At 39.5% G+C, this 24,732-nt stretch overlaps 1 long non-coding RNA gene across 1 annotated transcript; it reads left to right on the top strand.

The window, feature by feature from the left end:
* Positions 1-1,005: 1,005 nt before the first annotated feature.
* On the top strand, positions 1,006-7,809 carry LOC107294109. Its single transcript, XR_001549039.1, has 3 exons — positions 1,006-1,211; positions 3,587-3,664; positions 7,612-7,809. It is a non-coding gene; the product is annotated as an uncharacterized LOC107294109 (long non-coding RNA).
* Positions 7,810-24,732: the final 16,923 nt, after the last annotated feature.

Genomic DNA, 24,732 nt, shown 5'->3' with positions numbered 1-24,732 from the left:
ATCTATCTATCTATCTATCTATCTATCTCTATCTCTGTCTAAAGCCAGCACCTAACAACTCAGTGCTTTCCCTGACCATCTTGCTAATCTAATTCCCTTTACAAAAACAGTCATAAAAGTGAGCTGCCTAAGATGTTCCAGCTGTAGGGATTGTCTTATTACAATTTATATGTTTTCTCTTTGGAAATAATTAAGTTTCAGGATGCAGAATTATTCAGCTTCTGGCTACTCATTCCTCCTCGTATTCTACCTAATTAATAGTTTGAGAGGGAGAAAGGCACTCATTTCTCCACACTAGAAGGGGAAGGGGAAGGGGAAGGAAAGTACTCCTGTTACGTATATCAAATACTCCCAAGTGTTCCATTACATTATCATTTGTTTGTTTGTTTGTTTTTATTTAAAGAAAAAAACATTTCAAACCTCCAAACCTTCACTGTCGCTTCAGTAGTAAAAGAAGTGGGTGGGCGGGTGTCTGGGTGGGATGTATTGTTTGAAAGCTTTCAGTGGATTCCGCTCCCCCCTCATCCCAAAAAGTTTTTCTAAGTATGATTTGCTTTCTCTGCTGTCAACATTAATATCAATATTAACACAATGTGTAGTCTAAAACTAGTTCCTTTGTAGTTTGCATGGGATGTGAATGCTGTCTCAACGTGCCCAGATCTAGAAAACCCATTTTACTACTGCATGAGCATCCAATCAGATGTCAGAAAATATATATTTTTGTGATAATTTGGTGAAACCGACCACCTACAGGTTGCAGTAGTGTGTTGAATGATTTCTCTCTCTCTCCCTCTCTCTCTTTATACATATTTCTCTATATTTGGAGCTCTAAGCTTCTTAGTAGTATGGGCTGACTTTTATTGAGTACTTGCTCTCTTATCGCATGGCCTTGGTTAAGTGTTAGAAGTTGGACCTAGGCTGTTTTTATTAGTGTTTGGCTTTGTAATAACTGTGCATGCTCAGCTTCTGGCCTCATACCCAGCTTTATTCTCTGCACACCAGTCTTGAATAGCTACAGTGCTCAACCGAATTTTGGCGCACCCGCTTCCCCGGCAGGCTCCAATCCAGCCCGGCCCGGAGGATTTCCAGGGGCAAACAGCCCGGGTCCAGTTGCAGACCTCTACGGTACAGCCAGTCAAGACTCCGGTGTGGGTAACTACATAAGTGCTGCCAGCCCCCAGCCTGGCTCTGGCTTTGGGCATGGAATTGCTGTAAGTAACTCTCTTTGTCTTCCTGTTCCTTCTCTTGAAGAAACTCTAGAGTGAATAAAATCTGTTGGCACTGCAATGCTCTTCTATGGAACCTTTCGAAGCAACACAATCTGGGGTCCTGTCCTGTCCTATGAATTGGGCACTAAATTGAATCTATTTATTCACACACACATGATCTATAGATTCCATATAACAGAGGACTCCGATTTTGATAGAGACCACATATTGTTTCTCTGGACTTGCTAGAAACCTCATTCAGCCAGACCCCACATTTTGATTTTTTTTTGCCAGAAATTGGATGTGTATTGGATTCCCTTATTTCAGTTAAATAGCAATTGAGAGATGCCTGTTTAACATATGCCTGTATTTATTCCACTGGAAGAAAGATATATCAAGCTGCAGAGCACGCTGTCTTTTACTTTCCAGTAGGATGTCTCCTTTTCTTTGAGAATATCTGCAAAAATTCTGTATGCTAAACTTGGCCATATGACTTATTTTACAGGTAGTCCTCAACTAACGCCACAATTGAGCCCAAAATTTCTGTTGTTAAATGAGACGTTTAAGTGAGTTTTGCCCCATTTTACGATCTTTCTGGCCACAGTTGTTAAGTGAATCACTGCAGCCATTAAGTGATTCTGGCTTCCCCATTGACATTGCTTGTCAGAAGGTCACAAAAGGGGATCACGTGATCCCAGGACACGGTGACCATCAAATATGAGTCAGTTGCCAAGTGTCTGAATTTTGATCGTGTGACCATGGGGAGGTTGGAACGGTCATAAGTGTGAAAAATGGTCATAAGTCACTTTTTTCAGTGCCATTGTAACTTTGAATGGCCACTGAATGAACTGTTGCATGTCGAGGACTACCGGTATTTTAAAATCTTTACAAGCAGTTTATGCTGAATCATGGGGAGGGGGGGGGGAAGGAGAGCTTTTCAGAAATGAACCAAAACAACAAATGGAGATTGTACACTGAGCTAATTTTAAGTAACCCCAAGTAACTGATTGGCAACACTCATATCACAATATATCTTAGGAAGTTCTGAGTATTCCTCATGATGCATTTCTGTATTCAATTCATTGACAGCTTAGTGTAGTTGTGCATCCTCAGGAATAGATGTATGCATAGACATCTGAGTCATTTATAGAAGCACTCTTTATGACTGCAACGTGGGAAAGAAAGAATGGCCTATGATTACACTGTACAAATTGATTGCCCACTTTATTCCTAGCCAGGCTAGAACTGAAGCATTGGTCTACTATTTTGCATGGGAAGTTACCATGCCCTGCACTTTAATAGCCAATTAAACACATGACCAGACTGAACTATATCTCTCCCTCGAGAGTGGTTCTAATAATCCCAAGCAAAAGGGTGGTATAGGAGGAGGTAGGGGAAATGTAATGTGAATTAAACTTGAAGGGCCTAATTATCCACAGAAATGTTAGCAAGTAGTGCAACACACCTTTTCTCAAATAAATAACAAAAATGTTGAACATTAACGTGGTGCAATTACTAATTTGGGAGAAAAAATACTAATTTGGGAGTGCAAATTTTGCATGCAATGTTTATTTCCTCTAATTCTGCTGTTTTCAAATTGTGTGTGGTAGCATGAATGTCCTGTGTATCTGAATAACTAGTTAATAAAATGATTTTAAACCAACTTTGAAAAATTTCACAGACATGCACACGCATGGACATAGTTGAGTTATTTTGTCTCAAAAATGCAGACAAGTTCCTCAAATTATTTTAGTTGCTAAAAAATAACCCAAGTATAACCAAATCGTTGTTTCATTTCTTTCCCCTTGTAATTTCATCTGGGTTACTGGTAAATTCCATTGGACCAACTGAATGTGGTGAAATACAGATTATTCTGATAAGACCTACATCAATTTAAACTGCATCTATCACCGCTTACAACACCCCTCATTTCCATTTTGCACCTAAAGAAAAAGATTGGATTGTTTTTGAAAAGGTGTGTGCTGCTGACCTTTCCCTGTGGTCTGTTCTCTAAAGAATCACGCCGCAGTCAGCATTGTATTTTGTCTGCACCAGAGTGGTCTTTTAAATGGTTTTGTGTCTACTGGAACAGAGCTGTCTCTTTAATTTCATGTCCAATAACATTTTTTTCAAAAAGTGTCTGCCTTTTTAATACATTCATGCCATCCATTTACTAACAGCAATTTAAAGCTACTCAAATTTACTTTTCAGCACCCTTAAATTTGAGCTTGCAAATATATGAGCAAGAACAGATGGCAACAATATTCATGCTAGCAACACCAGTACTTGATAATTTTTGATAATTCATGAAAAAAAGTAAATAAAATCATCTCTTCCCTTGTGTCATATTAGTAACAATTGCAATTGTACAATTTTAGGGGCCTTTGATTGCAACGGCTTTTACAAATGGATACCACTGAAACGTTACACAGGGTTGCTTGCCATCTCACTTGGAGGTATATCAATATATATAGCATTTATATTTTCTACTATATCCTTCCCTCTTTGGGGGGGGTTAAATTCTGATACCTTTACTCTTCTTTTATTTATTTTTTTCTTAAACATTTTAAAAGCAACCTTTTGGGCTGGAAACTTGAAAGGTATCCTGAAGCAATTCTGGAAAAAAACAGTGCTTATAGCAGTTAATTTTTGTATGCAGTTGCTATGATTGTTTAAAACAATTCTAAATACTGAGGATCACTCGAATGTTTAAGGGAAAATCTATAAAATCATGTGAATTTGAAAGAAACTCTTTTTAAAATTGTAATGCTTTTTAAAACTAATTCATTTTTATGCTAAAGACTGTAAGCACAATACATGTGATTTGTTCTTAAAGAACAATCATGTAAATCAGGAATTAAATTTCAACAGATTTTTTTAAAAAAAATCACTACAGTCATATATATTCTGGATCCCCACCTGTTTCCTCCTCTTTTACCTATGGCTTTTAACACAGTATTTTTTTTATATACTTCCAATAATAAATATTTAGTTTAAAACAGAGCCATAACCAGGCTAATGTAAGAAAAATGTGAGACATTGTTGCTAATTTTAATTGTGTACTCTCGATCTATTGCATGAATTCTAATTTCCAAATCAAAGCATGAAATTAAAAGTATGATTGCTGAAACAAGCGCATTTTTCATGTGTGAAGATGAACCCAATTCACTTAATGTGGGAAAGGGTGGAAAGATCAAATGAGATTTTTAAAAGCTTCTAAAAGGTATAGTGCTTTGGAAAGTATTAGTAGTTGCCTTTTGTTTGGGAAACTGATAGACATTTCGGGGAGCACACAGCATGTCATAGATACGCCTTCTCTTGGGGAAGGTACTTCTTCAAGCCACTGAAACTAAGCACTTGTGACATTCACCAAATGAGATTCATGTGTTGCTGTGTGGCCGATACGCCATAATGAAGCCTGAATGTACAAAACATGCCTTAAGTCATTTAAGTATGACTTTGCTGGGAGTCTGCCTGAAAGCCCAGTTGCCCTCCATGAGTTCCAGGACCGAAATGTAGAGAAGCAGGCAGGAAAATGTAAGATTACCTCAGGGTAAAAAAAAAAAGGGGGGGGGCTTCTGTCCATCTATCCATATGCATGTATGGACACGCACTTTTTGTATGGTTCAAGAAGTGTAATTCCTGATTGATCCTGATATTAACAGATTTGGTCTCTGTTTTTTGCAAAACAAATTAGGTCTGCTAATGATCCTCAAAAGCACGTCCCAATAATTTCTTGTTCCTAACCTAGAGAAATGTTAAAAAGAGGCATAAGGTGAGGACAATGTTTAACCAATTAGCATACTGTACGCACTCACCTCATAAAGCCATAGTAAAGATTATTATGGTGTCCTTGAAGTTACTTTTCACAAGGGAAAAGGATCCCCCTTGGACAGCGGGTGCCAAGAAGTTCATGGGCAAGATAAACCACTGCTTCCACCGACTGTTCATCCTTCTTCATTATTCCTGTTGAGGATGTTTGTTGCCTCAGGAAAGGAGTCACTAAAGATATTCAAAAGTTGAGCCGAAGGTAGACAAGGCAAGGGTGGCCTTTTCGAACATATTTTTAACTGGAACGACCTATCTCCTCAACATGCAAGTTTCACCTCTGTCGCTGTAAACCAAGAAGAGTGTGCAGGAGAGAAGTTGAAATTAGATGCTTAGGATTATTCACGTTTGAGGTCTAGAAACTTCGCGTAAGAGCGAGGCTACCAAAGGTTCCCAGAGAGAGCCTAACTCAGAATCAGCTTTTCAACTGACACCTGTTAAAGTTTATTGTGGCTTGAAATTCTGTCGGATTGTTACAGTGAAACTGTAGTTCGGATTACTTTTACATTATAAAAGTTTCCCGCGGGGGATTCTTGATATGGGAGGCCTCAGTCTCGAGATGGAGAAAAAGTTTCTTGTAGCTCTCTGTGGTTCATTTGAAATGAATTAATGAATGAATAAAAGGACTGGGAGGATTAAGGCTTCTCTGGGGGCCACACTGGATTTCATAGTTATTCGCATTATTGTTGAAGGTATTTGTTTAAGCCACTGAAACTGAGTATTTGTGACATTCACCGAAGAACTAGTTCTTCTATAACTGAGTTGTTATCATCATGCAATGTAACCGAAACCTTTTAAAATATTCTTCATGCTGCAGTTTATAAACTGTATAAATCCATCATGGATTAGTTGCACATCACTTCTAATTTCACATTGCTCCATTTGTTTTGGCTCACAATACTACAAGCCTGAAAAATGAAACGGTAGACTTCCCAAGCAGATAATTTCTTAATTATTTTATCTGAGTCTGGTTCAGCAAACCACCCACATGCCATTGTGCTCTTTCGACATGGTTTCAACGAAGCAACCTTCGTTCTTAAAACCAAAATTTCCTGTGAAAATCCAAGCTTCAGACTAGCCATTGCTGCCACCATCTGCAATGATGCCCAGGATTGATGCCCCTGTCTGGCTTAGATCTTCAGTTAAAATTCTGTTGAGGAAACTATCAATTTCATCAATCTTTCTATATTAAAATGCAAGTTTCCAAGTATAAATTAAAATCTCCCATTCCAATATTTGGCATGGCTATTTCCCATGTTTCATTTTAAAACACATGCAGGCAGTCCTCAACTTACCACCACAGTTGGGCCTGGAATCTCTGTTGCAAGTTGTGGACATCTTAAGTTCAGACGCCTTGTGACCAGACCAGATTTTTTTTAACTGTTTCTTATGGTGGCCATTAAGGAAACCACATAGTTGTATGTCTGAATCCACTACCAAATGGCCCCCTTTTTGTTGGAAACCACCCTGCACTCTGCAGCCCCTACCTACCCTTGTTGCCCCTTGTCACCCTTCGTCATCTTCCTCCCTTCTTTGGCACGCTTAGCCAAAGCAACTACTAGTCTTCCATGCCGCCTCGCAAAGTTTAAGTTTGCTTATTGAATTCGTCTCCTGCTACAATCTTTTGATTCTCTGCAGTTTTACGTGATATGCAAAAATTAAAACATCCGTGGGGTAAAATGAAAGGAACAAAAATAACCTAAATCATAATATTAATGAGCAGAATGTTCTATAACAGTGATGGCGAACCTTTTAGAGACCGAGTGCCCAAACTGCAACCCAAAACCCACTTATGTATCATCGGGTGCTGGGTGGGTGTGGCCCATTGGGTGGGCGTGGCTGCGGTGGTAACGGCAAACTCAGTGGGACTAAAAAGTTCAATCAATCAATTCCAACTTTGCGAGATCTTTTTTCCCGCGAGAAGTTGAAATTGATTGATTGAACCTTTTTTTTTTTTTTTTTTGCACACGGCAGCAGAGGCCTAAAGCGAAAAGGTTTTATAAAACCCAGCTGAAGGCCTAGGACGGGTGATGGCGCATGTGCCGGCACGCGTGCCACAGGTTCGCCACCACAGTACTATAACAATAACAAAAATAGAAAGTAGAGAAGTAAAAGATGGCGCAATAGGTAAGCCCCCCTTGTCAGTGTAGTTTTTAATAGCCTTCTGAAAGCCGGCCAAGAGATTGCCAGCCTGATCTCAGGGATGTAGTTCCACAGCACTGGGGCTGCCCCCCCCCCGGAGAAGCCTTGTCTCTTGCCTTTGACTTTCCTTCCTCCCAGAAATATGGAATGACATGGAGCTTCTTCCTAGTGATCTAGTAGGTGCAATTGATACAGGCTGAAGTTAGCTTGTTGTATAGATGCAGATAATTCGATTAGTTATTGCTTGAACCCGTTAAATACAAATCTAACACATGAAATAAATGTGGAGTAGAACTTGTGCGAAGCCAGAAAATGGGCTATCAGGTTGAACACATTGTCTGTGTCCCTGCTTGGGCTAAGAAGATGCATTTTTCTAAAGGTCGGAACGTAACCATTACATTTCTGTTTTTCTTTTATCTTTCATCCATTGTAGAGTATATCTGGATGTCCAGGCAAGACAGGGCGAAGTTTCTGAATGGTTCCATGTTTAGGTGACACGTCTTCAGACTTTGGCCATTGCACCATCAGTAACCCACACAAACTGGAGGTGACACTCAATGGATATGGGTTGTCCAAAATCGGTATCATCTCATGAACCTGCTGTACTATATAGAACAACAGCTTTTTAAAACAAATGTGTATATATATATAATCCATTTTTCTTCATGTTATTATTTTTCTTGATGTTTTTTTCCCCTTTGAGATCTATTTTAATCACTTTTTTTGTAGTATTTTGACATAGGTTTATAATCAAAGTAGTTCTGCTACTCTGTGTATTTAGGAAAACCCTAACCATACTCTATATCTTAAAGGTTTCTTTACTTTGCTTTTTAATCCCTTTCTCTATTTCTTTCTTTTTAATGTAATTTTGTTGCTGAAGTGGTAACATGATTTTTAGTTTATTGGTACCAATTCTGAAGTTGAAAAGGCTTTTTCAGGTGGAATTTAGCACACGCTGAATTTAGAATTAGAGCAAGCAAGAAAAGTAAGTGGAAATACTCTCTTTTATGCTGGATGGGAAATAGGCTGGCTCAGTAGCAGGATCTCTAGCAGTTCTTTTTATTAGTTAACCTAATTATATCTATTTTCGGCAATAAAGTAAGGACTACAAAGTTTTTTGTGTCCTTTTTCTATAAGTGCATTTTTTTGTTGTTTAAAAAAGAGGCGATAAGGTTTTTTGAAATTGTGAAATCTAAAAATAGTAATACTGTAAATACAATTCCATTAACTTGCATATAAACTATTAAAAAGCAGAGAAATTGTAATATTTTTGTGATGGAGTCAGATTAAGGCAGTTTCTGTACCCGAATGGAAGAAAAAAGATTAAAATTTGGGGCACACATCCCAACGGGATCTTCTCTTCTGCAAGACTTTTTATATGAATGGAAAAAAAGTAGGAGGGCAATTGAGGTCCTCACTCAATTCCCATTTATCTCGCCAGGGATACGCAGGGACCGTTTCCGCTGGATTGTGCCCCAATGTTTTTAAACTTGTGAGACCGACTGCCAGAGCTGGCCCGTAGCAGTTAGATCAACACTGTTTAGCTTGCTCTGTAGATGTTAGACCTTATAACTGTACTAGCGTCATACCAGCATATTAACTAGACCTATGTGCACAGCTTTTAAAGTAACAGTCTAGTTACATTTTTTTAAGTTAAAAAAAAAAACCTGCTTTTCCCAAGATTGAAAAAGCTACATTTTTAATATTTAAAAGGTATTTAAAGTTTCAAGCACACTTTTTTTAAACCATTTAGATCACCTGACTGTCCATCCATCTCCGCCAGCCCCGTTGCCTGCAGCCTTTGCGCCAAGCCAGTCTTGACGTCTTGGAAGCTCCCAGCTGTGGAGAGGGGCAGTTAAAGCATGCATCTTCTCACCTTTATTACCCATCCTTTCTCCCATTCTTTTTCTAATTCACCAATTAGAAAAAAAAAAAAAGCAAAGGTTTATTTTAAACAAATCGTTATGAATACCTCAGTGCTACAAGTTTGTCACCCTAGACGCAAGAGAAGCTTAATTTATTGTAGATGAAAACAGATTTGAAAAAAAAAATGTATAAAAAAACATCATTGCACTGTGACTGGTAGGGGAAAACTGACAATTTCCAATTTGCACATGTTTAATGTTTGGCTGTTATATATATGGTCCTCTGCTGGGGAGGAGACTTATGAAGGATATTTTTTAATTTAATTTTTTAAATATGGGTCAAATAGGCTGGCAACAGCAACTCCAAGTACAACACAGTAGGTGATATTACAAGCATAATTATAGTGTGGATATATTCTTTTTTTAAAACATTAATATTGACAAGTTTTATTAATATTTTTTTAAATTGTTACGTTTATAAATTTGGTACTCTAGGTACAGCCAGAATAAGACACTGAATGAGACATTTGTTAAGAGAAAAAAAAAAAAGCTGCTGCACTCCTATTTTTGTAAAATTTTACTAACCGGTAGGCTAACATAGATGTTCAATAGACAAGTTACAGCAAAGCATCTTCAACCACTCACGGAGGCACCACAAGGCGAACTGTAAGGAGGAGGGGAAGAATCTTATTCCCCCCGTTTTTAAAGTAGACAGCAAAAATGAGGTGTTTTGCTGGAAGGGGGATGGCTGTTGTATGTTTTAAGTTTTTATTTTCTTATTTGAAAACAACCAGGTTTAAAAGCCAGAATGCTGGACGCTTTTTAAAGTTATTGAGACTTGATCAAGTAGTACACTAAAAATAATAAAAATGAAATGAAATAAATAAGAAGGAATTAATCGCAAACTAATTCCCTGAGACTCGAGTGTGTTTTTACAAAAAAAAAAAAAAAAATTTAAAAAAGAGCGAGAAAAAAAAAAAGAAAAAAGTCAGGGATTTTTTTTAATTATTATTATTATTATTACATTTTAATCAAGATAGACGCCATCCATGTGCAGCCCATCAGGAGTTCCTGAGGGTGAATTTCCTTTTAAATGAGGGAGCTCTTTTTTGATTTTCACAGAGCTTCCTTGCTGGAGTTTCTGGGAATGTGTGCCTGTACTGTAGACTATCATGTGTTTCTCTCTTCCTCCTCCTCCTCCTCCTCCTCCCCCCTCCTCCTTCCTCGGTCTCTGGCACCTCATAGAAGATTCTTTGTTGATCATTGTTGTATGTTAATAATGTATAAAAATGACTATCTTGTAAGAGTGCTGTCCTGATTCTAGTGTAGTGACACCCTCCACACATACCCTTTCTCTTCTCTTCCTCTTCTAGTACATATTGTAGTTGTATTGTAATTAAAGTTAAATACATAGATGTAGTTATTCAGATTTAGGACCAGTAAGGATAGAACTTTCTCTTATTTAAGGTAAAAAGAAATGCTAATAATTTGGGGGCAGGTTTTTGTTTCTATTTAATTTCCTTTTTCGCTCTTTTACTTTCTGCTGATCTCATGTGGTTTCAAACTAACCAAAGGCTTCACAATGTAGAAAGAAAAGAAAAAAAAAAAGAAAAGAAAGAAAGAAAGAAAGAAAGAAAAGAAAGAAAGAAAAGAAACGTTGGCAAAACTACTGCATCCTTTTGCAGATTCCCCCACCCTTCAACTTTTATAAAAAGGGTGTGCCATACTACCTTAAATGCTAATGCTAGATATGCAAAACTGGATTTTTTTAGTTTATTTTTTAAAATAAAAAAGGGAGGCATGGTATAATGAAATGACTTTGCAAAGAGAAAAAGTATTTTTTTAAAAGAAAGAATACTCCGAAGAAAAGTTGATAATCTCTGTGAATATGTTTTAGATAGTTCTATACCTTCTGGATGGCCCAGAGCACAACTTGTGTGGAACCTGGTATATTTTTTAGGTGACTGCCTAGAGTAAGGTTCATTTTCTTCCCTCACTCATCTAGACGTCCTTATTAAAAGATCTGAGAATTTGTTTTCATTTGGGAAATTAATTTTAAATGCAGAAGCTGCAACTTTATTTTAGTCAAGAGAACAAGGCATCTATTGCTATCCCAGCATTGTACTGTTTTGTTCCAAACCTCATTTGCAAAACATTGCCTTGTTAGGGGAGGGGCGGGGGAGTCCGTGGAGAGGAAGCAAAATTCAAGATGGTGTCTACCACAACCACGTGATCGTAGACCTGCTCCATTTGTACACACCTCGCGATGGTTGGGGCTTTGATCACATGGTTGTGGACTCCATCTTGATTCTTTTATTCCCCCATCTTGTAGATACTCTTCTTTTGGAGTTAGCAAAAATCAAAGTGTAGTTTCAATGGTGGAAAAAGCACCATTAGTATACAACAGTAGATACTCTACACCAGGGATGTCCAACCTTGGCAACTTTAAGTCCTGTAGACTTCAACTCCCAGAATTTCCCATTCAGCATAGTTGGGGAATTCTGGGAGTTTTGAAGTCCACAGGTATTAAAGTTGCCAAGGTTAGACACTTCTCCTTTACACATTTCCATGAAGAGCATTGAGAAAATGCTATTTTGTGCCTCAAACCAAGTTATATATTGATAAAGCAATCGGGATATCAGAAACACAGTAAGAGGTGTCAGAAGGATTTTAAAAACTAGAAGTCATGTAGCATAGTGAAATAACATTTTGTTTTGTTTTTGTTTTTGCTACTTAAAAAGGGCCAGAATTTCACCCCTAGGCTGTTGGAGTTTTTAGTTTATCTTGTTTCTCTTCCCACCAAAGGGGAAAAAAACAACTTGTCATCCAATTTTAAGTTGGAAGTTGACTTGATTAAAACGAAGAGCAACCTGTCCCTTTTTTAAATTTCCTATTTGCATAATGTTTCTTTTGATTTAAATTAGTAGCTTGGACTTTAAGGTAGCATGGCTCTGTTGCTGTAATTTTTCTTTCTCTTGTACAGCAGTATATACACAAGCTGATGAATGTGACACATCCTGCTAGGCTAGTTGAATCATTGGATAATTGTTGGTAAATAATGACCTGAAAGGTGTACAGATTTTTAATTTACTTTTCCACCCGGCCATTAACCCTGCACAGCTCTTTCAGTCTGGAGTATGAATGTGGGCTAGGGACTCCAGTCACCAAAAACATCCTGTTTCATTTTCCATCTAATTCAATGCAAGACACAAAAAAAAGACTAAAGCAATATAGTTTTACTACATTTTTCCTCAAATGTCAGCCATGGTTATATAATATATATATATTGCATATAAAATTGTTTACAAAAAAACACTAACTACTTGTTTTTTACTCCTTGGTGTATTTGCTTGAAAGGTTTCCTACTTGTTTTTTGGTTTGGGGTTGGTTTTTTTTTTCCTGTCAAGTAAAATGTTTGGAAAAGCAGACTGAAGCTGGTCTAACTATATTTTGAGTGACGGGGGCCTTAGACACACTGGCAGATTCAAGAGGGGGAAAAAAATCTGCATCAATACACTGTAGAGTTTCATAAAGGGTGCAGAATCTAATTCCAATCCATTTCTCACCGTGTGCAAGCACTACATGAGATTCTGCCAGCTAAGCAATACTTTAATACTGTAATAAGAATTCTACCAAAAAAAAAAAATAAAGTTCAGAAGCAAAGCTGTTTGTTCGCCAGTAACCAAACAATCAGAATGTATTGTCTTTACAGAATTTTGTTTCAAAAGAAAAAGCAAACTGAAGTCACCCATACTATATAACCTGTGTTCTGTATATAAGCCACCACATGTGGGATGTATCATTTTGAATTCTAGTGATAGCAGATAATCTCATTATATATGTTGTACATGTCTTGGAATTCCATCAGTAACCCAATGTAAAGTTTCAGCATTTTGAGATAATTCTAAATTTTCAGCCTTCCCCAGCCGGGTGCCCTCCAACTATGCTGGAGCCTCAGCTCTCACAATCGCAGCATATTTGGACAGACCTTGCTGGAGAAGGCTCCTCTAAAGGTATTTAATCAGCAGTGACACAGTGGCCAGGCCTAGCCCCTTCCTTTTATATTTTAGTATGAACTGATGCGAACTTTGGTAGTGATTTTTTATATACATATATAAATATATATATATATACACACACACACACACAAACACACACGTGTGTGTATATATATATAGATATATATATACACATGTATCTATATATATCAAGCATCTTTCAGGTCTCTGTGTATGGCTTTCTGAAGCCCTGTTGTAAAAATACTACATGGATGGGGGTCTCTCACATCACAGATGTGGAAAGTATAATTTTATATTTGTATTTTCAAATAAATAAGTTTGTGAAAGGTTTCCATCCTCTACTGTGGTCCAGAAAATCAATGTGTTTGTCTCAGAAAAAAAATAATAAAAAAACCTGTTTTGAACATCGGTGTGTTTGTATCATTTGCATCTATCATTTGACAACTATTTCTTTTTCCTTTGCCTGCATTGATTTCGGAAATTGTCTATGTTTTCCAGGTAGATGTCATCATCATTTCTTAATTACTGTTGCAGAAGAAAGGATATTTTAGAAAGCATCATTTTAATCTTGGGGGCGGGGAAAAGATTTCCAGATCTTGCTATGATATGAATTTTTGTTCCCTAAAATGATAGATTTTTTTTTATGGGCAGGTGGCAGTGGAGGTTATGTTTACTTTCTGAGTTTTGAAAAATCTTCCACTAATCATAAATAGAGAGATCTCTCTTGGATGGAATCATGGTTTTAACTAAGGATGATTAATATTCTGACAATGGCCCATCTCTGGTAGACGAAACACTTCAGACCCCTTGTAAAATACAGAATATTTAAAGTACAAGATTACTGGTTGCAATTTCAAAACCAAGGAGAATTGAAAGAAAGACCGAGTTTGATAGGAGACATTTGTGACACCATGACACTAAATAAAGCCTTTTCTGCATCCATCACATTAAAACTGCATATCCATACCCAATTTCTAGGAAGTCCCACTGAACTCAGAATTATGGACTTGGAAGAAACCATCTGAGCCATTGACTAACTCCTTGTCCGGTGCTGGAGTGCATTTTAAAGCATCTCTTGGATGGCCATCAATCATCTGGCTGAACATATCCTGGGAAGGGGAGGCCACCATCATTAGTTGGTTCTGCCACTGAATTGTTCTTCCTGTTAGGAAGTTTTTCTTAATGTTCAACTGGAACTTGCTTTCCAAGAACTTCATTCTTCTGTGCCTTGAACAGTGGAATGAGAGAATAGCGCTTGAAAAATGCTGTTGCCATCCCCAGTGATCTTTTCTCAAGACTAATCCAGCTCAGTAGGCATTACTTTTGCACCAGTATGGAGTAGTCAGAGAATAAAGTGGGGCTATTGGATCATGATAGCTATCTCTAATCAGATAAAACAAGCCAGAATTCTAAAAACTATAGTTACTCTTTATCTAGAGGCACCAGACAGGCTGTAAAATAACATCCTTACAAAAGGATCATCTCTTTGTCCAGCCATTTCTTAGGCAGATTGAGAACAGTAGCAATATCAAGATACTTAATGGTCATTCTTCTGAGCCAGATCAAATCTTCAGAAATACTGCTATACAAATTGAATTATTAGAAAAGTTCAATAGAACATTTCAATCAACCAATCAGAATAGAGCTGGAAGGGACCTTGGAGGTCTTCTAGTAGTCCAACCCCCTGCTCAAGCAGGAGACCCTGCACCATGTCAGACAAGTGGCTGTCCAGTCTCTTCTTAAAGACCTTCAGCGATGAAGCACCCACAACTTCTGAAGGCAAGCTGTTCCACTGATTAATTGTTTCTCTTTCATTCTAAATTCTCCTTAATTTAATTTGTAGAGCCTCGGGTTCCCCACATTTGGAGCTAGGTACAAATAAATAAATATTATTGGTTGAAATAGTCTGGAAGGGACCTCAACAAAACCGTTTCATCTAGAGCAGGGGTAGTCAACCTTGGCTCTTTTATGACTCGTGGACATCAACTCCCAGAATTTCTGAGCCAGCTGGCTCAGGAATTCTGTGAGTTGAAGTCCACGAGTCAAAAAAGAGGCAAGGTTGACTACCCCTGATCTAGAGTTATCCCGGTGACTTAAAAAGAAGAGGAGGAGAAGGAGGACCTTGGGCTGCTTAATAAAAGGAAGTGGACTCCAAGCATTTATGGTTGAAGGTCAGCACCCTGCTGGATGTGGGATCACTTGTCTCTGGAAAGCACTCACCCCATCAGAATCTTAATGGGACTGGTGATTAGTGAAGAGCCAAGGGAAAAATTAGAGAAACAAATGGAGATCGTTTTACAAAGCTGGGCTTTTCTGTGGTGGAAAATGGCCACTAGATCTAGGCAGCCCAGCAACAAATTTGACATTCATCCAGCTGGAGGAAGAGAGCAGATCTGGACTATATTAGTGCAGAGGGAGAGGGGGAATAGTAGCCACTTAACCCTGTCATTCAGCAAACAGTGAATTATGAGTGTGTTGCATGTGGGGTTATACATTTATAAAATGCCCACTAGCCTCCTATAGCTCTGCTAAAAATATGCTTATTAGCCTGTGGTGTCAACAGATTTTTTTTTTTAAAGTCAGACTTTAAGGAATTCCATAATGATCAAGTCAAGGTCTCTGCTAACCTTTTAGCTTCTGGGTTCTAGAAAAAAGGGCCAGAATTGCTTTTCCCTGTCTGAGGAAAATGGGTCATACCACTTACGGTCTTTTCCTGAAATCATTTACTTTTAGAGCAAATGTCATGTGAAATGTGGAGCAGAATGGAGAGGGATGGGGGGGGGGGGAGGAAAGTAAAGCTGTTTTTAGCTAAGCGGTGTGAACTGGAATTTATTACACTAATAAAAAGAGTGATTCAAAGGAGGCGTTTAATTGGACAGCAGTGACAAGAGATCAGGCATTCACACTGCATCGTTGTATTCATACAGTTTGAAATTTGGGCACCAAATCCATCTTCTGTTTTTGCACAATGCACTGGACCTGAAACTAACATAAGTTTATGGGTGATGCTGGGCCATCAATAACACCCCCATTATTAAAATTAGCCACATTTAGATACTGACCAGATGATTTGTCTAGACAGGTAGTCCTTGACTTACAACCATTCATTCAGTAAGCAAAGTTAGGACGACATTGAAAAAAGGTGACTTGGGACTGGTTCTTGCACATGGAATCATCGCAGAATCGTTCAACAGGATCAAAATTCAACACTTGGCAACTAGCATGAATTTACAAGAGTTGCAACCTCCAGAGGTCAATGCAAACTTCCAGGTGGCTTCTGATAAGCAAAGGCAATGGGGAAGCTTAAGGGCCACGTGATTCACTTAACAACTGCAGTGATACCCTTAACAATCATGGCAAAAAAGATAACCATGGCAAAAAAGGTAAAATCGGGCACAAATTACTTAACAACTGCCTTAATTAGCAACAAATTCTAGTCCCAATTCTGGTCGTAGTAGGTGGAGAACTACGGTACCTCCTCCTGCTTGTTATGCTAATATGGCCATTCAGTGTCAATTTCTTTCTGAAGAAGAGTTCTGTGCAGCTCTGCCAGTAATTCTTATTCTTTATTCTTTTGCATACAGCAGTGGTCCCCTTCCTGGCTTGACGGACCAGCAGGGGGGAGAGGGGAACCGGCCCACGCAAGTGGCAAGGCGACGTGCACGTGTGCATGTGTGGCCCGCTGTTTATGCAAGTCGAGCTGGGCGCATGCGAGCCAGTCCACCACTCATGTGCGCCCCACACCCTGGTCGTGGGCCATGGTGAGAAAACAACATTCCCACCCACACTTGGCAGGGCAAGCCACAGTAAATAAACAAGGCAAACCCTGCTCCCTTCTAGCACTCATAATGTTACCTAGTTGGGTAATGAAATGTCTGCAAGAAAGCAACCGAGCTCAGAGAGCACCAAGGATCCCACTGTTTAACCCGGAGCTAGAAATATTCTCTTCTAAAAGAAATTATCCCCAACTGCACTAAGCGTATTGAACCTTTTTAACTGCACTTGCCAATCAGCAACTCGCAAACCTTTCACACTTTGTGTCCCTTCTGCAGTTGGAAAGAAGATTGACTCCTACAAAGCACCGTCACATCGGCTTTTTGGAGGCAGAAAACAAAACCAGCCTTTACTAATTATGGACTTACATAATTGTTTTAGGTGGTCTATTAGAACCTCGACATAGTATTTTGATATTTTCAAGGACTTTCTCGGCCTTTACATGAATAATAAAATAGTTTGCTATTAAAGCTAGGAACATATTTAAAGAAGAACAGATTAAAAGAAGAGTGCTGTCTGTAAAATGGCAAATATAATCTTACAAACCATGATTCAGAGGGATCATTACCCTAAAGAACGTCTTTTTAAAATATACTCAATTACATTTTTCCATTATATCTCAAATAAATACTAAAATATAGTAGACCTTAGTAAAGCAAAACAAAGGTGTGTTTTTTTTTCCTAAGGAGTGATCCAATAATTGATTCTGCAAGCACAAAATTGACCTGACCAACAAGTTCAAACTTTTATGATCAACCAAGGATTCTCTACTGATCTCGCATTATTGTACAGATATTATTCATATCAAACTCATAAGACTAATAAAAAGTAGAGATGAAAAAAATATCAGAAAGACAAGCAACCTAGAACTAAGGAGAAACTTCCTGACAGAACAATTAACCAGTGGAACAACCTGCCTCCAGAAGTGGTGAATGCTCCAACACTGGAAGTTTTTAAGAAGAGACTGGACAGCCATTTATCCGAAATGGTATAGGGTTTCCTGCCTGAGCAGGGGGTTGGACTAGACCTCCAAGGTCCCTTCCAACTTTACTACTACTATTATTATTATTATTATTATTATTATTATTATTATTATTATTATTATTATTATTATTTAGTCCAACTCTTGGTGATGTGCAGGGAACCCAATTAAAAAGCTCTGGAGTTGGAGAACCCACAGTATCTACTAGTAAATTCTGCTACTGCTACAGACATTATAGTCAGGATGTTTTTCCTTACGATGGTTCTTCCGTTATCACCATTCACTGGTGTGTAACATCTTCCTATCACACACCTATCCAAAGTGCTTTTTCAAAGTGCAATGGGACTTTGTTATTCCATATGCATATCCATAACAAACTAAATGATACCAATTTATAGATTTGAGCTCATGTCATCATAATCACTTAAGAGAGCCAGTTCGGCCTAGTGGTCATTAAGGCACCAGGCTAGAAAGTGGAAGACTGTGAGTTCAAATCCTGCCTTAGCTATGGAAGCCGATTGACTTTGAGCCAGTCAATCTCTCTCCACCCATCTCACCTCTCAGGGTTATTGTTTGGGGTGGGGGTGGGGGAAGGAGGAGGAATGGATACGGATATGTTGGATATGTTCGCCGCCTTGAGTTATTTGTAAAAATAATAAAGGCAAGATATAAACAAACATATAGACAGAGAGGACCAAAAACACTCTATCCATTCTATTCTCTGAATGAGTAGAAAGGGCAGAAAGATGGATTGAACATAAATCTGTATCCTATTCATTCATTAATTCATTCAAGAAAATTTATATGGCCATTCAACTCACTCTCAGTGACCCCAGGCAGCTTAGAAAGATAAAAACCCAATATAAAAAAAAACAATTAAAGAAACCCAATAACTCCTCCACTCCCCTGGTGACAACAATCAAATGAGCCACTTGATGGGCGGGCATCCCACTCTGGGGTCCCCAGGCCCATTGGCAAAACCAGGACTTAAAGGCTTTGCAAAAGAGTGTCCAAGTGGGGGCCAATCTTATCTCTGCGGGATGATGTTCCACAGAGAGAGAGAGAGACCACAGAGAAGGCCCTTCTTCTTGGTTCCACCAGATGGACCTCCTTATGAGAGGAGACCCACAGCATTCTCTGCCTCACCACACTGGTGGGTCAGGTAGATGTGACCAGAAAAAGACAGTCCTTCAAATAACCTGGTCCAATGCTGTGTGGGTCTTTGACGGTAACAACCAGCACTTTGAACTGGTCGGTGAAGCAAATCAGCAAACAGTGCAGCTCCCACAGAACACATGACAAATGTGCACATCTAGGCCTGGACAAAACCATGCGGGCCACCACATTTTGACCCAACTGAACCTTCCAGATACTTTTCAAGGGCAGCCCCATGTAGAATGTGTGTAGACCATTTAGAACTCTAAAACTCCTGTTGTCATGACCTTTAGGTGCAATAGTGCACCAACTCTTGAACCAATTGTGTTAGCTTTACACGATGTGTCCAAAATCCAGGATTCGTGACTCCTGAGGGAATGAAATTTGGGGAAGTTGTGGTTGCTGTAAACTGGAATGCATTTTTGATTATTGATTATTGATTATTGATCCAAAATCATCCAGCCAGTATTCATGCCTAATGTGGGACCAGAACTCACTGTCTCCAGGTTTCTAGGTCAGCAACTTCATGTCTACACCAAACTGGCTCTTTAATTTAAATCAGACTGTTGTTGTATAGTTTTTGGAGTGTAAGTTTTAGAATATCGCTCAAAATTTAGGAAAATTATTCTGGTTGGTCACACAATCAGCCAGATGTTTAGACTGGATCTGGCACTTTTATCCTCCTATCAAGTCCTTCCCTGAGACCTGGGCTAGGAAGATGTTATTAATCAAATAAAAATAGTGGTCCCTAGAGGTTACACCCTTTTTAAATCACTGATCAACTTAACCTTCATCAATGTCATTAAACCTTTTTTAGACAACTTATGTCACAAAAACACTGCCCCATGTTCCAGGGAAGCGAGAGAGAGAAAAAGCCATCTCTTTGTTTATTAAATTTAGAGGAGCATTAAAAAGAAGAAGAAAGAAAACCTACATCAGAGACATTTCTATACAGTTTACCTCCAGCAAAGTGGGCTTTGAACAAAGACGCCCTGCTGGAGGACAAATTTTGATCCCAGAACCTTTCCTTTCTGATCTTATTCCTTTGCTTTGAAAGAAATCAACTCTTCTCTACTCTGTGGGAAAAAAATGTGAGCCCTCAGAGGCAGTTTCTGGGCCAGACCCTTCAAAGGAGAGCAAGGAAACAAGCATTGTAGAGAAGGAGGGGAGAACCCTTGTTTCAAAAGGACGTTGCTTTCTTTCTTTCAGCAACAGCTGTCGGGTCAAAGAGGCCTCCTTAGATATTATGCCACGAATCCACTTGCAGTTGCTTTGATTTGCGGTCTTCTACAATGACTAGAGAGCTGGATGCCTCCTTTTGATGAGGAGGATGTATTGTTTTATTGATGAACTCTATATCTGAATTATAATTAAAAAGCATCACAAGGAGGGATGGATTTTAACAAGTGCAATTAGACTCAGGAGATTAAGGTTGCAACAGCCCTGACTCGTTAGCTGACCTGCCTCTAATGGGAAAAAAAAAAGATGTTTAAATCCATCTGGGGTATTCAGAGATTGTTCTTGCAGCTTTTGGCATACAGGTAGTCCTCAATTTACAACATTTTGCTTAGTGACTGTTTGAAGTTACAGCAGCGTTGAAAAAAAGTTGACTTTATGAAAGCCACTTTTATAAAAGTGACAACAGCCAGGCAGTTGTTAAGCCAGGCAGTTGTTAAGTGAGTTGTGCTCCCTTTTACAACTTTTGCCCCAATTGTTATGCGAATCACTTTCATTGTTAAGTGTTGAGTTAAGTGTTGAGTAACTTAACTCAACATTCCTGCAAGTCCCCTGGACTGCAAGGCGATCAAACCGGTCAGTCCTAGAGGAGATCAACCCTGACTGCCCTTTAGAAGGCCAGATCCTGAAGTTGAAACTCAAATACTTTGGCCACCTAATGAGAAGGAAGGACTCACTGGAGAAGAGCCTAATGCTGGGAAAGATTGAGGGCAATAGAAGAAGGGGACGACAGAGAAGGAGGTGGTTGGATGGAGTCACTGAAGCAGGAGGCGTGAGCTTCAAGGGACTCCAGAAGATGGTAGAGGACAGGAAGGCCTGGAGGAACGTTGTCCATGGGGTCGCGATGGGTCGGACACAACTTCGCAACTAACAACAACAATCAATTACTTTACTGAGTAATCAGTAAAGTCAAGACAGCAGCCCACAATGGCTATGCTTTTTACCTGCTTCATAGCCACAATCTTGACCGTGTTGCCCCTATCCTCCAGACACCCCCAGCCCCACTCCCTTCCTCTGGCCTTGTAACATTAAGTAGAGGTCTGATCTGGAAAATCCCGTAGCTTTCTCTGCTACAAAGACGCCTCTGTTTGCCAACTTGAATCGCTGCGACTTCTGTTAATTTACCTTTTAAAGCAGTGTTTTCCCACAGCATCGTGTAAATTTGAAAAGAAAGCCATCTGCAGAAGGAGACCTTGCTCTTGTGTTGATAGACACAGTACTGTAAACAGATCCCTTTTTATGTAGCAAAGCTGTTCCCGACAGAAATCTCACAGACTTTGTTGCCAGTTAATTGTGCAATCACACCATAAGGACAGGCTCAAACTCAAGGGTTCTCTGGGGAAGCCAAAAATAAAACGATGCAAGATAAAGCATCTCGGAAGCTCCATTTGCACAATTAAAGGCTGAATCACAAACTACCTGGCTGTCTAAATAGCCTGGCATGCTGCGGGGGGAAACCATCCTAATAGCAGCATAACAAATCATTACTATGCTTGGAGACAATCGGTACTCTGGAGGAACATTGCCCCTCTTTCTCCCATCAACTCTGGGCTGTCATGATGCATAACTCAAATTTGATACAACATCTGCTTTTCAGTAATGAGCTATCACTCTTATCCTTCAACAATTATGCCCATTAATACCTTTCAGCTATGTAGCCATAGGAAGAAAACTCGGGGTATAGTTGCAAGCATAAGTATTCTAATTGAGGATGTCTCTTTGAGTCATTGTTGACGCTTAGCGACCCCATGGATAGATTTTCTCCTTGATGGGTCCCTAACTTGTCTTTCAGGGCTTCTAATGGTGCATCCACTGCCACTCAACTGAGTCCATCTATCTTGCTGCTGGTTCTCCTCTTCTTCTCCTTTCTTCCACCTTACCCAGCTTTATGTCTATGGAGATTCTCAGTCATCCAGGTCATGCTTGTCCCAAAGATGCTTTTTCCAAAAGGCAACTGGACTTTCTTTGTTTTTCCTTGAAGATGTTTTCCTTCTCATCCAAGAAGCTTCTTCAGTTCTGACTGAATGGTGGAGGATGGAAGGATGTATGTTCCTTGCAGTCATCTGGTCATTAACGTTCTTTCTGAGAGTCGTTGAGGCCACTTGGAGGTTTATCTGAGCCCTTAAGGATACCTAAAAGGGCAAATGGGTGTGGAGCCTTCTTGGGGCTGCTGAAAGGACTGTGTTGTAGACTGGAGAAAGATGATGTCATATCCCTTCCCCATGTCGATGACAGCTGTCTTACGTACGTCATCTATTTCTTGCAAATCGTCAGAAAGGCCGGGGATCATTGTCCGAACATTCATTTAAATATGAGCCAGCAATGTGTTGCAGCTGCCAAAAAGGCCCACACAGTGCTAGGCTGCATTAACAGAGGGATAGAATCAAGATCATGTGAAGTGTTAATACCACTTTACAATGCCTTGGTAAGGCCACACTTGGAATACTGCATCCAGTTTTGGTCACCACGATGTAAAAAAGACGGTGAGACTCTAGAAAGAGTGCAGAAAAGAGCAACAAAGATGATAAAGGGCTTGGGGAGACTAATACATATGAAGAACGGCTGCTGGAATTGGGCATGTCTAATTTAACGAGGAGAATGACGAGGGGGGACATGATAGCAGTGTTCCAATATCTCAGGGGCTGCCCCAAAGAAGAGGGAGTCAAGCTATTCTCCAAAGCGCCTGAAGGCAGGACAAGAAGCAACGGATGGAAACTGATCAAGGAGAGAAGCAACCTAGAACAAAGGAGAAACTTCCTGACAGTGAGAACAATTAACCAGTGGAACAACCTGCCTCCAGAAACGGTGAATGCTCCAACACTGGAAGTTTTTAAGAAGAAACTGGACAGCCATTTGTCCGAAATGGTATAGGGTTTCCTGCCTGAGCAGGGGGTTGGACTAGATGACCTCCAAGGTCCCTTCCAACTTTATCATCATCGTCGTCATCGTCGTCGTCATCGTTGTTGTTGTTGTTATTATTATTCCAAGTGCTCAACTTTAGGGCAAAAATGTTCTTATGTTTATTGCATGGTGCAGAGTTATCGATCTGCACCAGCTTTGCTTTCTATCAATGATTCATCTGGGAAAGGAGTTATGTCACAGAAAATCGCTATACAAGGCTTGTCAATGCAATGATTAATAATAATAATAATAATAATAATAATAATAATAATAATAACAACAACAACAACAACAACAACAATAATAATAATAATAATAATAATAATAATAATAATAATAATAATAATAATGAAGTTGGAAGGGAGCTTGGAGGTCATCTAGTCCAACCCCCTGCTCAGGCAAGAAACCCTATACCATTTCAGACAAATGGCTGAAACTTCCAGTGTTGGAGCATTCACCGCTTCTGGAGGCAGGTTGTTCCACTGGTTAATTGTTCTCACTGTCAGGAAGTTTCTCCTTAGTTCTAAGTTGCTTCTCTCCTTGATCAGTTTCCATCCGTTGCTTCTTGTCCTGCCTTCAGGCGCCTTGGAGAATATCTTGACTCCCTCTTCTTTGGGGCAGCCCCTGAGATATTGGAACGCTGCTATCATGTCCCCCCTCGTCCTTCTCTTCATTAAACTAGACATACCCAATTCCGGCAACTGTTCTTTATATGTTTTAGCCTCCGGTCACCTAATCATCTTTGTTGCTCTTCTCTGCACTCTTTCTAGAGTCTCAACATCTTTTTTACATTGTGGTGACCAAAACTGGATGCAGGATTACCAAGGCATTGTAAAGTGGTATTAACACTTCACGTTTAATTGCATTACATTCATTACACATTCAAAACATTACATTCAAAAGGTAATGTTGGCAATGGTCCAAATTATTCCCATAACTGTGTCGTCTATCTTGGGTTGACTTCTTAATTTGCGTTGGGCGCAAGGAAACCCGGATAGAATAATATTCCTTTAATTTTTCAAATTAGCTATCTGATCCTTTTTTGTTCCTGAAATGCCTGGGGGAAACGAGAGACATTTGCAGAGGAAAGGGGAGAATTTCCCCCAGCCGGCTCCTAAGATTGATCAGACAGACAGGCTGCTTATCTGACTGCTCTTCGCAAGAGAGCCGGGGCTTCCTGCTAACCCAGGCACTGCCGGCTAATTGACATGACATATTGGCTGGCACTCTTCCGGGGGAGAGGCACGAAAGACGAGGCGCCCATCCCAACTCCACAATAATTACTGATTAAAAACTACTTAAAAGGCAATGAAGACTGAAATATACATTAAACCAAACGACCCTCCTCTATAGTAAAGCCGGCAGACAGATTGGTGCGATCAGGAAATTGTGGCTTAAAATGTCCACAAACATTAAAATAGCTGTTTGAATTTCCCCAGGATTTATGAGAAGGTCTGTTCGTTTCACCTGGGTCCTGTTTCCTCCTCCATAAGGGGAAGCCTTTGTTTGGGTGCGGGTCTTGAACCCTCGGACCTGCAAAACAGTCTTTATTTCTAAGTCTCTATACAGGTGGTCCTCGACTTACGACCACAATTGAGCCCCAAATTTCTGTTGCTAAATAT

Source organism: Protobothrops mucrosquamatus, unplaced genomic scaffold (genome assembly GCF_001527695.2).
Source record: "Protobothrops mucrosquamatus isolate PMUCROS unplaced genomic scaffold, P.Mucros_1.0 scaffold1834, whole genome shotgun sequence".
In the NCBI taxonomy this organism is placed as follows: Eukaryota; Metazoa; Chordata; class Lepidosauria; order Squamata; family Viperidae; genus Protobothrops; species Protobothrops mucrosquamatus.
Note: the sequence above shows the minus strand (reverse complement) of the source record. Positions and strands in the feature narration are given on the sequence as shown.